Below are 15,137 nucleotides of genomic sequence, written 5' to 3'. Positions count from 1 at the left end.
CATACCATATGATTCAAAGCTTTGGGTAGACAAAAAACAACAGAAGTTCATTTAGTTGAAATAGAAGCAGTTGCTACAATATTGGAAACCAAATGTAAATGCATCTTGTTTAATGGAATGGATTCAATCTCTCCTATGTCCTCTAATCTTTCCCTCCTTACTAATGAACTTAAATTCTTTAGGGGAAGGTAGGAGAGAAGGGTGGAGAGAGATGTGGTCAAGTTTTCGCTGTTGCCAAGAGGGACCAAAAGTGCTATGAACTCACCCATTTTAGTATGTGGGAAACTCCAGAAAGGGGACGGACTCAAGCTTTTATCAGTCTGTTGGATTCAGGTGTCTAAATGATCAACCTGTTCAGTTTTGTGGAAGGAAGGGGGAACCCAGATTTAACTGGCGAAGTGTAAGTGAGGTTCCAATGGGGAAGGGAAGCTAACGTGACCTTGTGCGTGGTGCCCTTTGTGCCAACTCAATTTATAGTTTTAGCCACTTCTGAATGCATGATGTTATTATTTTGCTTGTTCTCTGAAAATATTAAATTATAGAAAGGATTATTTTGATCAGGAAGAATTCATGTATAGAAGTGCCAGTGGGACACATGGATAGCTCCAAATTTGTTTCCCAGTTCAGTCTCAGGCAGTCCAAGAAAAACAACATAGAATTTCAGTAGGGGAAATGGAAATCACAGCCTTGATTTAGAACTTAAACTCTACAGATGTAGTAAAGTAACATGCTATCTCAATATAAAAGCCCCATATGGTCTACAGTTGGTGAAAAGACAAATGGAGGTGGAAGTTTACACAGGATTATCACCAACTAATTTTAATTTTGATCTGGCAGTCCTGGTTTTTCCAGATATCAAGGCGATAACTGAATCCATTGCAAAAGCTGATGATTTTTGATATGCTATCATGGACATTTCCAGCTCCTTCTTTTCTGCCCTCCTGTCACATAAAAACATGATCAATTTACATTTGTATGGCAAGGCCTCCAATATACATTTGCAGAACTCTCTCAGGAGTACTTAAACTTCCTTGCCTTTTGCCTCCAGAACCTAGGACAGTATTTAGTGCAAGTACCTCTACTGTCATATGTCAAAAACTTTCACCAAAAAAGGATGCCTTATTGGTTGGCAAGTCAGAAACATCCATATCAACAGCACTGACGGCACTATCTCACTTCCATCTGCAGAGCTAGCTGGAAATACCAGACAAAATTCAGGGGTCACCACATAAAGTTTACTGGGACTATGTGGGCAGATCACACTGTCAATCCTTTTGGCAGTTAGGGAAGGAAAAATAATTGCTGCCTGTTGAGACCCCCCCACACACACACTCACCTAAAAAGGACCTTGAAGGACACCTGAGACAGTATGTGCTTCACTTGGACATTCTACCTAGTCCCTTATATCAGTGAAACTCCAAATCAGCATTCATTGAATGGGACCCAAACCAACAGGCTGTGCTATAATCTGTTCAGCAAGCTGTGATGTAACAGAGAAGAACAAACCTGACTCCATATCTGATCTATTCCTTTAGATCTAACCTTTGTGCTCTGTTGCATGTGCTTAGTTATGCTGGCTCTGTACTTTTGTAAAAAAATGTTGCCTATTGTCTGAAATGTACATGATAGCCCATTCTCAAAGGCTCTGACTCCCAGGTTTGACCTTTAAAGGTATATCATTTTTCATTCATATAGAGAAAAAAGGTATGGAACATTTGTCTTGCTGGAGATTTATAGGAACATTGTGACCAGACCCTATGTGGATAGCTGCAAGAACAAAGGATTCCAGCAACAAGAAGTTTGCAACAACCAGCTACACACTCTCCTGTTAGTGTAAAAGAAGACTAAATTGAACTCGAGTAAGATGGTTCTTTGGAACACTAGTCCACCATTTTCTTGGTCTGCTGGCTTTCCTAATGAAGTCACTATTCCTTGCCCTCTCTTGGTTTGTTGGCCTGTCAAGAGGCAAGCAGTATGAGCTTTGACTCGGTAACAGTGACACACTCTATTTTGGGGGACTCATAACTCTGATATAATTCCATACATGCAAAAACATTTAAAATTTAGCCATAGGTTTAGAGATTGATACGTAAGTGGTAAAATTATAAGGAAAATAAAAAAATAATTTATGAAAGTAACTTTTACTATAGTAAATATATTTTCTATACTTTAATTACTTGAATAAGTTCTATACTAATTAATTGATTTAAGTACTTCAGTGAAAATTTTGTATCCACAGGTGTGGGAAGATCCAGAAACTGCCATATCCTGGTTCTTTTGCAATTTGCTCTTTGGTTACATGCCATTTTCAATCTGCTTGATGGAAAATAACTTGACAAAATATTTTGGAGTCTGGAAAACTTGAGAACAAGCAAAGATTTTGGTATGGCCAAACCTACTGTTACCTTCAGTTTGTTTTATTACAAGCAAATCCACAATGTTGGTCTGCTATTAATAGCTGAGACAATATTGCTCATCACTGTGGAACTATTAAATTTTGAAGGAAATTATATATGCATTAAGACCAATACTTAGTGTTGATATTCTCAACTATATTTTTGATCATGGATCCCCAAATGAGTACTTTAAACGTGCTGGCTGGCAGAAGGAAAAAATCCACGGTGTTTTTTTGACCTACTTCCTACTTAAGATAAATAACTGAAAATCAGCAAGAGAGATACCTGCTGTGTGAATAATATGTGGAGAAGACTTGAAAAGGAACTCCAAAAATGAAGTTATAGTATTTATTTTAAACATATAATTGGAATATTACATGTATCTTTAAAAGACTATTCTCAAATATACTTTCATGATTATTATCCTCAACATAATATCTGCCAAAACTAACCTGAGGCAATGGAATTCAGAAAAATGATGACTGAGCAGAAGGAAAGAACTTGACTCATCACAGAGGAAAGACAAAATATATGGACTAGGTTAAAGATCATTTTCCAATTTCTTACGCTATATATATTTTACTCAAAAAGGTTGTTTTTTATATGTAAATTGAAAAAAAGATTAGACATGCTCAGAATCTTCACCAAAATATCCATTCTTTTAAATGAATCCTGCTTATTCAAAAAATGTCTGCCCTAAAGACACAGAAATTATAAATTGCTAAGTTAAGAAGCTAAATGTATATAACACCATCAATTTCTCAAAACCAAGAACAATGCCTTTCTTTTTAATACAAAGGTTTTGCAAATTTTCAAAACTCTACCAAAATATTAACATCCTATGTTCACAAACCTAACAGCTACTTTGCTATTTGAGACACAAAAGGGAAATTTATGATAAGGGCCACTGTATGCTACCATTAAAAGTAGTCACTGCTCTCATTTGAAGCAGGAAAAATATTGAGCCAATAGAGAACATGTAATTAGGTAGTCCAGTGTTTTTCAAACATTATGCATATGACTCATCTGGGAACCTTAAGAAAATGGACATTCTGATTTAGTAGGTCTGGTGTGAAGCCTGATGTTTTGTTTTCAACAAGCTGCCAAGTAATGTCAGTGTTAGTGGGTCACTAACCACACACTTATATTGTTTTTTAGGAATCAAAAAAAGACAAGTGAAAAAAATTGAGTGACTTTCTCAAAATGTAGGCACACTAGGCAAGAGAACACTTTAGGGCCATGGGATACATCAAACCTCTCCAGATGAGGTAATTACTTGGTAAGCCAGACTGGGAAAGCCCCAGACATGAGTTAAGGTTCTCCAAGGGATAATTCTCATCCCAAACTTGGATCCATTTTAAATTTCAAAGCAACGTTTTTGTTTATTATTTTAAAGCTCTGTTGCTGCAGGGATCTGCCATTACTCCAAAGCCGCAACTATTTTAGTTTCAGCAGTGGTGGTTCATGTCTGTCACTGGTAGATTTATTCAAAGTTACGTTTTTGAAAAGGAGAGGGATAAAAATGTAAAGAAATAAAGGATTTTAAAATGTAGAGAAGATTAGTTGTTTTAGCAGTTTGCATTTTCTAAAATGGGCTATCGAGTCAATTAACACTTAAACCATGTCTTCCTCAATACTTCCTCAAACACTGGTTGTCAATCCACATATCAATGAAGTGAATTTTGTTGGGCTGAGATTTGACTTCTGGAAAGCCAGCAGTCTCCATTACTTTATGAAATTTATTTTTTTGAAGAATTCAAACACTGGAATAATGAAAGCTATTTAAAATGGTTTCTCCTTCCATTCATGAATTTTTGCTGTTGAAATACAAAGCTACAAAGCTCAAATTCATGTATTTGTACTATTCATTACTAATATATGCTCTATATAACTGATCTCAAACTTTTTTTTTTTTGACTTTTAAAAGCTACTTTTATTAAGGTAAAAACAGCAAATTACAAAGAATGAGGCTAGTGTAATTTCCTTAGCTCAAAGTTTTTTACAAAAGTTAATGACCTTGTACTTTAGTTCAAGAATAGTGGATTACAGGCTACTAAAATATTAAGTTTTATAGCTCTTTACTCCCAATTCCAGTGTTATTTTAGTTTGGGCGGATCCTATCTTCCCAAAGCTGCCAGGATGTGGTTGGGCACATATTCCTTCTTAGGCTCTGCTATGTATACATTCACTCCCTTTTGTGGCAGAAGCAAAGAGCAGATGTATCCAGTTTACTTTCATAGAATTAGTCATCAAATTTCATCATTTCTGTGACAGTAAAATTTCACCAATGAATATGTATTTTTTAAAGATTTGAAATACGTTTTAACCTCTGAATATACTTGTTTTCCTCATGCTAAGGGCAGCCTTGAGTTATGATTAAAACACTCTGATAGCTATAGTTTAGCAAAACATATTCTCCCTGATCTCACAGAAATTATCTCAAACTTTCAAGTGCATACTTTCTGTTTTGAAGTATAGGAAATCAATTCATCCTTTTTGTTTATTTTTCTTATGACACTTAGTATACAGCTATAGACATTGTGGGTGCTCAATAAACGATTATGAACATATGAGAGTTTATATCTAAACTTTATGACTGATGTATTATAAATCTGAAATTTTGCTGCTTGGTTTTCACATGGTTTTAATGCTTAAGGGAGTAAGAAAAGAAACAGCTGCATCTCTATTATGACACAACCAGTTGATGAAATCACTGGCCAGGTGGCTGATGGACCCAGTAGCAATTCTGGAACAAGTGTTAAGGCTCAAATTATGTTGGGCCACTTTTCCAAGCTTGATGTTACCCATTTGGTACAAGCATCTGAGAATGTTATTTTGTCATAAAGTATATCATGTGCTAAAGTCATTCTCTATAGATGGATTTGATGTTAATGTACTTTAGTTGAACAAAAAACTCAATTTGCATGCTCTATCCTTTTTTCATTTTTCATGCTGTTCAGTATCCCTTCCCTCTAACTTTTATGCTCTAATGAACATTTTTATCTCAACTTTATACATACTTTATACATAGTCATTTATCTATGTATTGTATAATAAATATACTATATATACTGCCTTTCTTGCTCTTGTGCTCTCTCTATATACATATGTATGGTAAATAAGATGTTGTAAACAAGTTTGACAAATTTTCTTCTCAGCCTCAGTTTACATCTATTTCATTTCACATATTTACTTTTTTTTATTAATTGAAAAGTTGAAAATGTGCAATTATAGTAAATACCATCTAAAGTGGACCATATAGTCAAAATTATTTTTCAAATTTCATAATGTGTTTCTTGAGAAACTTTAAAAATCCTGAGAAAAATACAGGAAAGAAAACAAAGCCTGTATTTCTATTGCCTAATGATAGGTTTTGTTAGAACTTTAGGTTTTGTTAGAATTTTATTTCCTTTCTTCCTGTGCCTCCCATCTTAGATGTACAAACTCAGACATCATAAATTCACTTATGTTGTGGGATTCATTTTCTACATAAATTCTTGAATCATGCTATCCTTTTTATCATTATAGTATGGCATGGGAATTGTTTACAAGATCGTCTAATGATATTTTCTCATGTAAAGTAAGAATAAGTTATATAAGTATTATCTATGTTTGAACACTTTATTTACATGTAATTACTGCTTAGCTTACATATTAGCTATTAGATATTTAGAATTTGGAATTTTGTTGACATAAAGAATACTGACAAATTTTTATTTCCAGAAAAGTCATTTCATGCTCACACTAGCATTTAATTAGAGTGACTCTTTCAACTCACCATAATAAATGTTGAATATTAAAGAGTTTTTTAACTATTTCTAAGTGTTTAATTATTCTCCTTATTCATATTTCTTTGTTAATCATATTTCTTAATCATATTTCATTGTTAATCATTTTTACACCATTTTACTTCCTAATATTTGACTTGTCTACCAAGATTATCATGGAAAATATTACATGTTTTATTAATTTTCTGGAATATTAAAATATTTTGAATTATTATTATTGAATTATTCATCCTTTGCCCACACTATGGTGTTGTTATTGCATGTATATAAAATTTGATGTATATCAATTTTAAATGCTTATTTGCTTAGGTCTAGTGAAATTTATTTTTTTCATTTCTTTTGTTGTTTATATGCTTAGAAAGGCACTCCCCAGACAAGATAAGGAACATATTTACCACTGGTTATTTCCGGTTCTCTGTTTTTACATTTAATGATATACTTTAACTAGAATTTATAGGTGATGAGGATCTGTCATATTGTTTCCATAAATTCCCACAGTTATCTCATTTATTGAATGATCTGTTAATTATGCATTATTCAAATATATTATCTTTCTTTTAAAAATGTTTTATGTATTTTTCCAGTCATGATAGAGTAGCTCAATACAGTAAAAGCTAAAAAAAAAAGCTTAAAAAATTATATATAAAGTCTCTTTTGAGACATTCCACATAAACTAAAATCATTCTACTATCTTTGAAAGAAGGATAAGCTCAGGAAGTGAGCTCCACATTCAACTCAGCTCACTCCTGCAGGGCACTGTCAGAACCTGAGATCAGGGAAGTAGAGTCCAAATAGAGAACGATGGGACTTGGAGGAGAAAATGCAGAAATCAAACATTGGTGTTGACAAGGGTATTTGAGGGAGTAGGTAATAGAATGGGGGTACAGAAAAGGGGTTCTAAAAATATGCATGGAACTTCCCTTGGTTGCTGGCCAAACTCCTAAGTTCTGCATACTCAAGGTATGACCCAGATGTCTCAGCAGAAAACTGTTGCCTAGAGTTCTCCACAGAGATTTCAGAGGCTACACAGAGCCACAAGATATTCGAGTACAGCCCCACTAGAGAGAAAAGTTTGTAATAAATACATAGTCAAGACTTTCAAATTCTTTAGTAATATGCAAAGCTTTCTCTGTCAATTCAGGGCACATATCCCCATAGTGGGTGACCCATATGACCTCCATGCAAATGATGATGAGGAACAGTGACAGAAAAGGTGCAAGAAAAATTCCATCCAGTAAAGAGTGAGAAATCTACAGCAATGATGAAATAATGTTAAACAATTATGAGAAGCCCTTGTATTATAGTGGAAGATACTCCTGTTTTTAAAATGAATCTATTTCTGGATGAAACTTTCTTGTCCATGAACTTTCATTGACAGAAAATGATCTTTAGGGCTTATGTCTGGGGGCTATAGAGATGAGCAGATTTCACAGCTCACTTTTTGCTCGGCAAGTTTGAGGGCCTCAAGTGTTGCTTTAGAAATCTTTTTATTGTGATATTCATTTTCTTTTCTTTTTTTTGAAAAAAAAGTTAGTAAGTCAGAATAGGTTATTCTGTATTGAACTCAGAGTGGTACAGACCTGAAAGGGCATTATTTCCACTCTTGAAATAAACTAACATATAAAGCCTAGAAAAATTTCAAATTAAGGATTTTTTTGAAGCCAATGGAGAACTGCAGTCATGGGGCAAACAAATGAAAACTGAAGGGAGACAGGCACGTACTAGAATTGAATCACTTGCTTACCTGAGCCAAGCATTGTAGGACACTGTATAACCCCATGAGAAGACTTAGCTAGACAATTTTAATAAATTGATGAGGACTAAAGTGAAAGTGGGAAACCCCTATGCAGCATGAACATAGGGGGATTTGTACCTTATTCCAGGCTTTTCCATCAAGGAACACTAGTGAGTGCTCACAGTGAAGGTTGAGGAGAATTTTGAGAAATAGTCCCCATGATATTGGCTGAGGGAAGAGAATAGCAGCTATTGATGATATTCCATCCCAAACAGCACCCCCTATACCATTTATAGAATCAAAACTTAAGTCTCCAGAGGGAAAAGGAAGTGGAAATGGTTTCCAGAGGGTATAAGAGATTATCTACAGCAGCTTGGGGCAGAGCCACAACAACAACCAAAACTTCACCCAAATTTATGTCACCTATCTCCCCTAAATAACAAATCCTTAATATACATAGTCAGGAGCAATGGAATTATAGTCTGAATACACTGTTGGAAATCCACTGCAGCTGTCAGAAGGGAATGGGAAAAAAACAGCTTTAGCCTGTGGAAGAGCAGGAATGTGTACTAGTTCTGGCATTGTATCTGGAGGAAGAGCAACACAGTAGGCTGAATAACAACCCCCCAAAACTGTTCACATCCTAGTCCCAGAACCTGTGATATGTTGTTAGCTTACATTATATAAGGGACTTTGAGAACGTGATGAAGAGGCTTTCAGTGATGAGATTATCCTGGACTCTCTGGTGGGCCAGATGTAATAAAAGGGTCCTTTTAAGAGGAAAGCAGGAGGATGAGAGTCAGATAAAGCTGACATAATGACGTAACTAAAGGATAAAAGAGGAAAGCATAAACAAGACAAAAAGACAACCCTCGGAATGGGAGAAAATATTTGCAAATGAAGCAACTGACAAAGGATTAATCTCCAAAATTTACCAGCAGCTCATGCAGCTCAATATCAAAAAAACAAACAACCCAATTGAAAAATAGGCAGAAGACCTAAATAGACATCTCTCCAAAGAAGATATACAGATTGCCAACAGACACATAAAAGGATGCTCAACATCATTAATCATTAGACAAATGCAAATCAAAACTACAATGAGGTATCACCTCACACCAGTCAGAATAGCATCATCAAAAAATCTTCAAACAGGGCTTCCCTGGTGGCGCAGTGGTTGAGAGTCCGCCTGCTGATGCAGCGGACACGGACACTGATCTTCCCGGTCCGGGAAGATCCCACATGCTGCGGAGCAGCTGGGCCTATAAGCCGTGGCTGCTGGGCCTGCGCGTCCGGAGCCTGTGCTCCGCAACGGGAGAGGCCACAACAGTGAGAGGCCAGCATACTGCAAAAAAAAAAAAACTTCAAACAATAAATGCTGGAGAGGGTGTGGAGAAAAGGGAACCCTCTTGCACTGTTGGTGGGAATGTAAATTGATACAGCCACTATGGGAACAGTATGGATGTTCCTTAAAAAACTAAAAATAGAACTACCATACGACCCAGCAATCCCACTACTGGACATATACCCTGAGAAAACCATAATTCAAAAAGAGTCATGTGCCACAATGTTCATTGCAGCTCTATTTACAAAAGCCAGGACAGGGAAGCAACCTAAGTGTCCATCGACAGATGAATGGATAAAGAAAATGTGGCACATATATACAATGGAGTATTACTCAGCCATAAAAAGAAATGAAATTGAGTTATTTGTAGTGAGGTGGATGGACCTAGAGTCTGTCATAAAGAGTGAAGTAAGTCAGAAAGAGAAAAACAAATACTGTATGCTAACACATATATATGGAATCTAAAGGGGAAAATAAGGGTTATGAAGAACCTAGGGGCAAGACAGGAATAAAGATACAGATGTAGAGAATAGACTTGAGGACATGGGGAGGAGAAAGGGTAAGCTGGGACGAAGTGAGAGAGTGGCATGGACTTATATATACTACTGAAATAGATAGTTAGTGGGAAGCAGCCGCATAACACAGGGAGATCAGCTCGGTGCTTTGTGACCACCTAGAGGGGTGGGACAGGGAGGGTGGGAGGGAGACGCAAGAGGGAGGAGATATGGGGATATATGTATATGTATAGTTGGTTCTATACAGAAACTAACACACCACTGTAAAGCAATTATACTTCAATAAAGATCTTAAAATAAATAAATAAAATCATGTGCATTCATTATTTGAATATAAAATTTTAAAATGATTTTTAAAAGAAATAAATATAAACCACTCCTGGGGGGAGAAAGAAAGGATAAAATACTGTGTTATAAAGATGGAGGAAGGGTCCACAAGCTAAGGAATGCAGGAAGCCTCTAATGGCAAAGATTCTCCCCTGTAAGCTTCCAAAGTAACACAGCTCTGCTGACACCGCAATTTTTAGCCCACAAGACACATTTTGGAAGTATGATCTGCAAAACTGTACCATCATAAATTTATGTTGTTTTAAGCCATTAAATTTATGGCAATTTGTTACAGTAGCAATAGGAAACAAATACAGAATTATCAACCATTTATTGCCAAAAGCAAATTTTGTGAACAATTCCTCTAGTAAATCTGCCATACCATACAACTGCTATTGCTATGCATTTTTAATTGAATTCTTTAACTGCAAAAGTTAGAATGAGATGTGATGAAAAAACCGGAGGTTAGAGCAATGGACATTGAGGATGGAAGAAGCAGCCCTTGGCCAAAGAATTCCCCTAGAAACTGGAAAAGTCAATAAAACAGATTCTCCCCTGAATCCTCCCAAAGGAACACAGCCCTGACAATGCCTTGATTATAGGTTTTTGACCTTCAGGATGATACGATAATGATTTTACTTTGTGGTGTTTTAAGCCACTGATTTTGTGGTAGCTTACTATAGCTGCTATAGTAGATAGCAGCTATAGTAGATTTCACAAGATCCCTTCTGAAAGTCACACCACCAAGAAAAGGGTTCAGAGTATCTACTTAAGACTGAATCTTTGTCACAATAATCAGAAAACACCCCATTTCCCAGCCCCTACCACCAGGCAAACAAGCATCAAATGAAAATAATAGGAACAGCCAAAAGAACTGCAAGAGAAAGATTCTTTCTGGAGAGCAGCAAAAATAAATAATTTTTTAAAAAGTCTTACCATGCATAGAGAAAAGTTTAAACTGGGCTCAATGGCAGATTAGAATAACAGGAACCTACACTCTAAAAGCCTAGCCAGAAAAAAAGGTGTACTCATCTCCAATCAGAAAAAAATGTTTATATCAATATTATTGTGCTATATAGCACACCTAGATTTTAACAAAAAGTAATGTGGCACACCAAAAGACAAGAAGGAACACAGTCTAAAGAGACAAAGCAAATATTGAGATAAGAATCAGGTATGACACAGATGTTGGAACTATCAAACAGTAAATTTAAAATAATTACGATGAATATGATAAAGGCTATAATTGAAAAGTTATAAAACATAAATATTAGATAAATAATTCCCTCAAAGATAATAAAACGTAGAGGAAAGAAGCAAGCAGAAATGCTAGAAATAAAACTATAGTGACAGAGATTGACTTTGACAGATTCATCAGATTAGACACTGCCAAGGAAAGAATCAATAAGCTTGAAGAAGAACTTGGATAATCAGAACTACCCGACTAAAATGGAAAGAGAAACAAATATTGAACAAAAAACAGAATAGAATATCCAAGAGCTCTGGGACAATACCAAATGGTCTAACATATGTAATTAGAAGCCTAGAATGAGAAAATAGAGGTTGAAGATATTTGAAGAAATAATGTATAAGAATTTTCCAAAACAGTGACAGACACTAAAACAGACCTATCAAGCTCAGAGAGCACCAAGCAGAATTCATATGAAAAGCAAAGCAAAATGTTGAAGGCAGATAGAGAAAAAGAGCACACTACCTCTGAAAGAAAAAGAGTGAGAATTATACCAGACTTCCCATCATAAAGCATAAATAAATGGTTTAAGTAAATAACTCACCCATAAATAAAGTGATATCTGCAAGCTGCTGAAAGAAAAATGTTCAAACAGAATTCTTACCTTGCAAGAATGTTTCAAAAGTGAAAGAGAAATCATTAAATTGATAATCCTCTAGCAAAAATAAAAAGAAATAAATCATGAATGTTAGAAATGACAGCATCATTTGTACAGAACTACAGACACTGTAGCTATTAAAAGGACATCAAGGTAATGGTATGAACAACTATTTACTCATAAATGCAATAATTTAGAAGAAATGAATCAACTCCTTCAAAACTACAAGCTAGCAAAACTAAATCAAAATGAAATAGATAAACTGAATAGTACTGTAATATTAAATAAATTTTTAATTAAAATTTTTTTGTAAAACAAATCTCAGAAAACTTCACTGGAGAAATCTTCCAAATATGTAAAGAAGAATTAATACTAATTTAGCAAATCTCTTCCAGCATATAGAAGAGGATGAAACATTTCTCAAATCAATGTTTGAGGCCAGCATTACCCTGGTAACAAAATCAGAACAAAGCATAACAATTAAAGAAGTTTCTCTATCATAAAATTATATGTAAATGTCTTCAAGAAAATATTAGCAAACTGAATAATCTAGAGTTGTATGGAAATTGTATACCATGACTAAATAGAATTCATTCTAAGTATACAAAGTTGATTTAATATTTGAAAACCAACCAAAATAATCCATCATATCAACAGGCTAAGGAAGAAAAAGCATGTGATCACATCAGTTAATTCAGGAAGAGCATCTGACAAAATCCAACATCAATTTATGATAAAAAAACTATCAGGACATTGTAGAGGATATTTTTTATCAACTTGATAAGATCACCTAGTAAAAAAAAATAAACCTACAACTAACATTGTACTTAATGATGTAAGACCAAAAGCCTGCCTTCTAATTTTGAGAACAAAGAAAGCATATCCATTGTCACCACTCTAAACAGTAGTGATGTTCCAGCCATTAGAACAAAAAGAACACGAGAACATATAGTGTATGTTTTAGCCAGCACAATAAGGCAAGACAAAGAAATTAAAGGCCTGCAGATTGAAAAGAATTTTTTTTTTTTTTTTTGCAGGTGACATTATGGTCTACATAGAAAATCTCAATCTCCAAAAGTCTCTGTGAATAGACTTTTCCGTTCAGAAAGTTCACAGGATACAAGGTCAACAACAGGAAAATCAATCGCATTTCTACATAATAGCATGTAGAAACCAAAGTTAAAAATAATAGTACTATTTCCAATAATTCATAAAAATGAAACACTTTTGCATTAATCTAACAAAACTTGTACTGGACTTTTAAGCTGAGTACTTTTTAAAATTACTGATAAATATTCAAAAAATATCTAAACAAGTAAAGGTATATTGAGTCCATGGAGTGAAAGACTTGACATACTAAAGATATCTTCCCAAATATATGTGTAGTTTAACACAATTCTTACAAAAATTCCAGAAAGATTTTCTTTTTTGCATATATAGACAGACATACTAAAACTTGCATGGAATGACAGTGGACTTAGAATAGCTAAAACAATTTTGTAAAAGAAGAATAAAGTAGAAGGAATCACCCAATTGACATTAACAGCTACTTTATACTCATAGTAATCAAGGCAGTGTGGTATTAGTGGAGAATAGACACACAGATTAATGTAATAGAATGGAAACTCATAAATAGATCCACACCAATATGCCTAATTGATAAATACAAAAGCAATTCAGTGGAGGAAGAATAGCCTATTAAACAAACAATGTGGAACAATCGGACATTTGTAGGGAAAAAAAGGAACTTTGAACTAAATTTCAAACTTTATACAAAAATTAACTAAAATGAATCACTTTTGGAGAACTTCTAGGAAAAAAAACTCAGAAAAATCTAAGCTTTTAGAAAAAAAATAGAAGAAAAACTCAGGACTTAAGGGTTGGTAAATAATTTTTAGACTCAAACCAAGAGCACAACCCACAAAAGGAAACCTTTATAAAAAATGGATGTTATTAAAAACTTTTCTCTGCAAATGACTCAGTCAAGAGCATAAAAAACTAGCTGCAGACTGGGAGAACATATTTGCAAACTATATATCCTACAAAAGCTTTGTATCTAGAAGACGTAAAGAACTCTCAGGGGGGCTTCCCTGGTGGCACAGTGGTTGAGAGTCTGCCTGCCGAGGCTAGGGGACACGGGTTCGTGCCCCGGTCCGGGAAGATCCCACATGCTGCGGAGCGGCTGGGCCCGTGAGCCATGGCCACTGAGCCTGTGCGTCCGGAGCCTGTGCTCCGCAAAGGGAGAGGCCACAACAGTGAGAGGCCCGTGTACCGCATGAAAATATATTTCACCTAAGAGGACCCATCAATAAGCATGAAAACATGTCCAACATCATTAGCCTTTAGAGAAATGCAAATTAAAACCACAATGAGATACCACTTCTCTCTGTCAGAATGACTAAAATGCACAATACTGATAATACTATATGCTGACAAGGATGGAGAGAACTAGATTACTCATACATTGCAGGTGGGCATCTAGAATGATACAGCCACACTGAAAAGACTACAACAGTCTTTTTACAAAACTAAACATTTACTTACCATATAACCCAGCAATTGTACTTTGGGGCATTTATTCCAGAGAAATTTAAAAGTTATATTAACATGCACATACAGGCACAAACAAAAAACAAAGAAAAAATTGTTAGCAAACCACGTTCCTTTTACCTGATGCACAGCAAGCCAAACCGCTGAGAAGCTGAGGTGTGCAGCAGAGAGGATTTATTCCCAATGCAACCAAATGAGAAAGGAGAACAAGTCTCCAAACCTCCACCTCGAGGGCAAGGACCTTAGGAGGTTTGTGGGATAAAGAATAAAGAAGCAGGGCATTCTGAGGTATGGGGAGCTTGGGGAGGGTGGGGAAAGGTGATTGGAAAAAGGTGCAGTAATCTTCTCAGGTGTAATTAAGCTGCAGGCCTCTGCACGTTTAAAAATGGAGGTGATTAGCATGTTCTGAAGGTGGAGTTTTGGGTCTTCTGATGTCAAAAGGTCACTGGGCGGACACTCGTTCAGGACAAATAGGAGGGTCTCTGGTCCTATCCAGTCTTACTAGACACAGCTGACTCCAACTTCAACTATAACTAGACACAGCTGACTCCAAGTTGCTGATAAACAACTCCAGCAAACATCTTACTGTTTAAGCTACGTGCTGCTTGGAGGACACACAAGTCTTAAAACTACC

The 15,137-nt window shown here is 35.5% G+C and overlaps 1 long non-coding RNA gene across 1 annotated transcript in view; it reads right to left on the bottom strand.

Moving 5' to 3' along the window:
* LOC113622702 (uncharacterized) overlaps positions 1–14,786 on the bottom strand; it is a 70,676-nt gene extending 55,890 nt beyond the window's left edge. Inside the window, exon 1 of the long non-coding RNA XR_003433623.1 lies at positions 14,624–14,786. This is a non-coding gene — a long non-coding RNA (uncharacterized LOC113622702). The remainder of the gene's footprint in view (positions 1–14,623) is intronic.
* Positions 14,787–15,137: the final 351 nt, after the last annotated feature.

Source organism: Aethalodelphis obliquidens, unplaced genomic scaffold, assembly GCF_003676395.1.
Source record: "Aethalodelphis obliquidens isolate GAN/ISIS:26980383/991018 unplaced genomic scaffold, ASM367639v1 scaffold10, whole genome shotgun sequence".
NCBI classification, from domain to species: Eukaryota; Metazoa; Chordata; class Mammalia; order Artiodactyla; family Delphinidae; genus Aethalodelphis; species Aethalodelphis obliquidens.
Note: the sequence above shows the minus strand (reverse complement) of the source record. Positions and strands in the feature narration are given on the sequence as shown.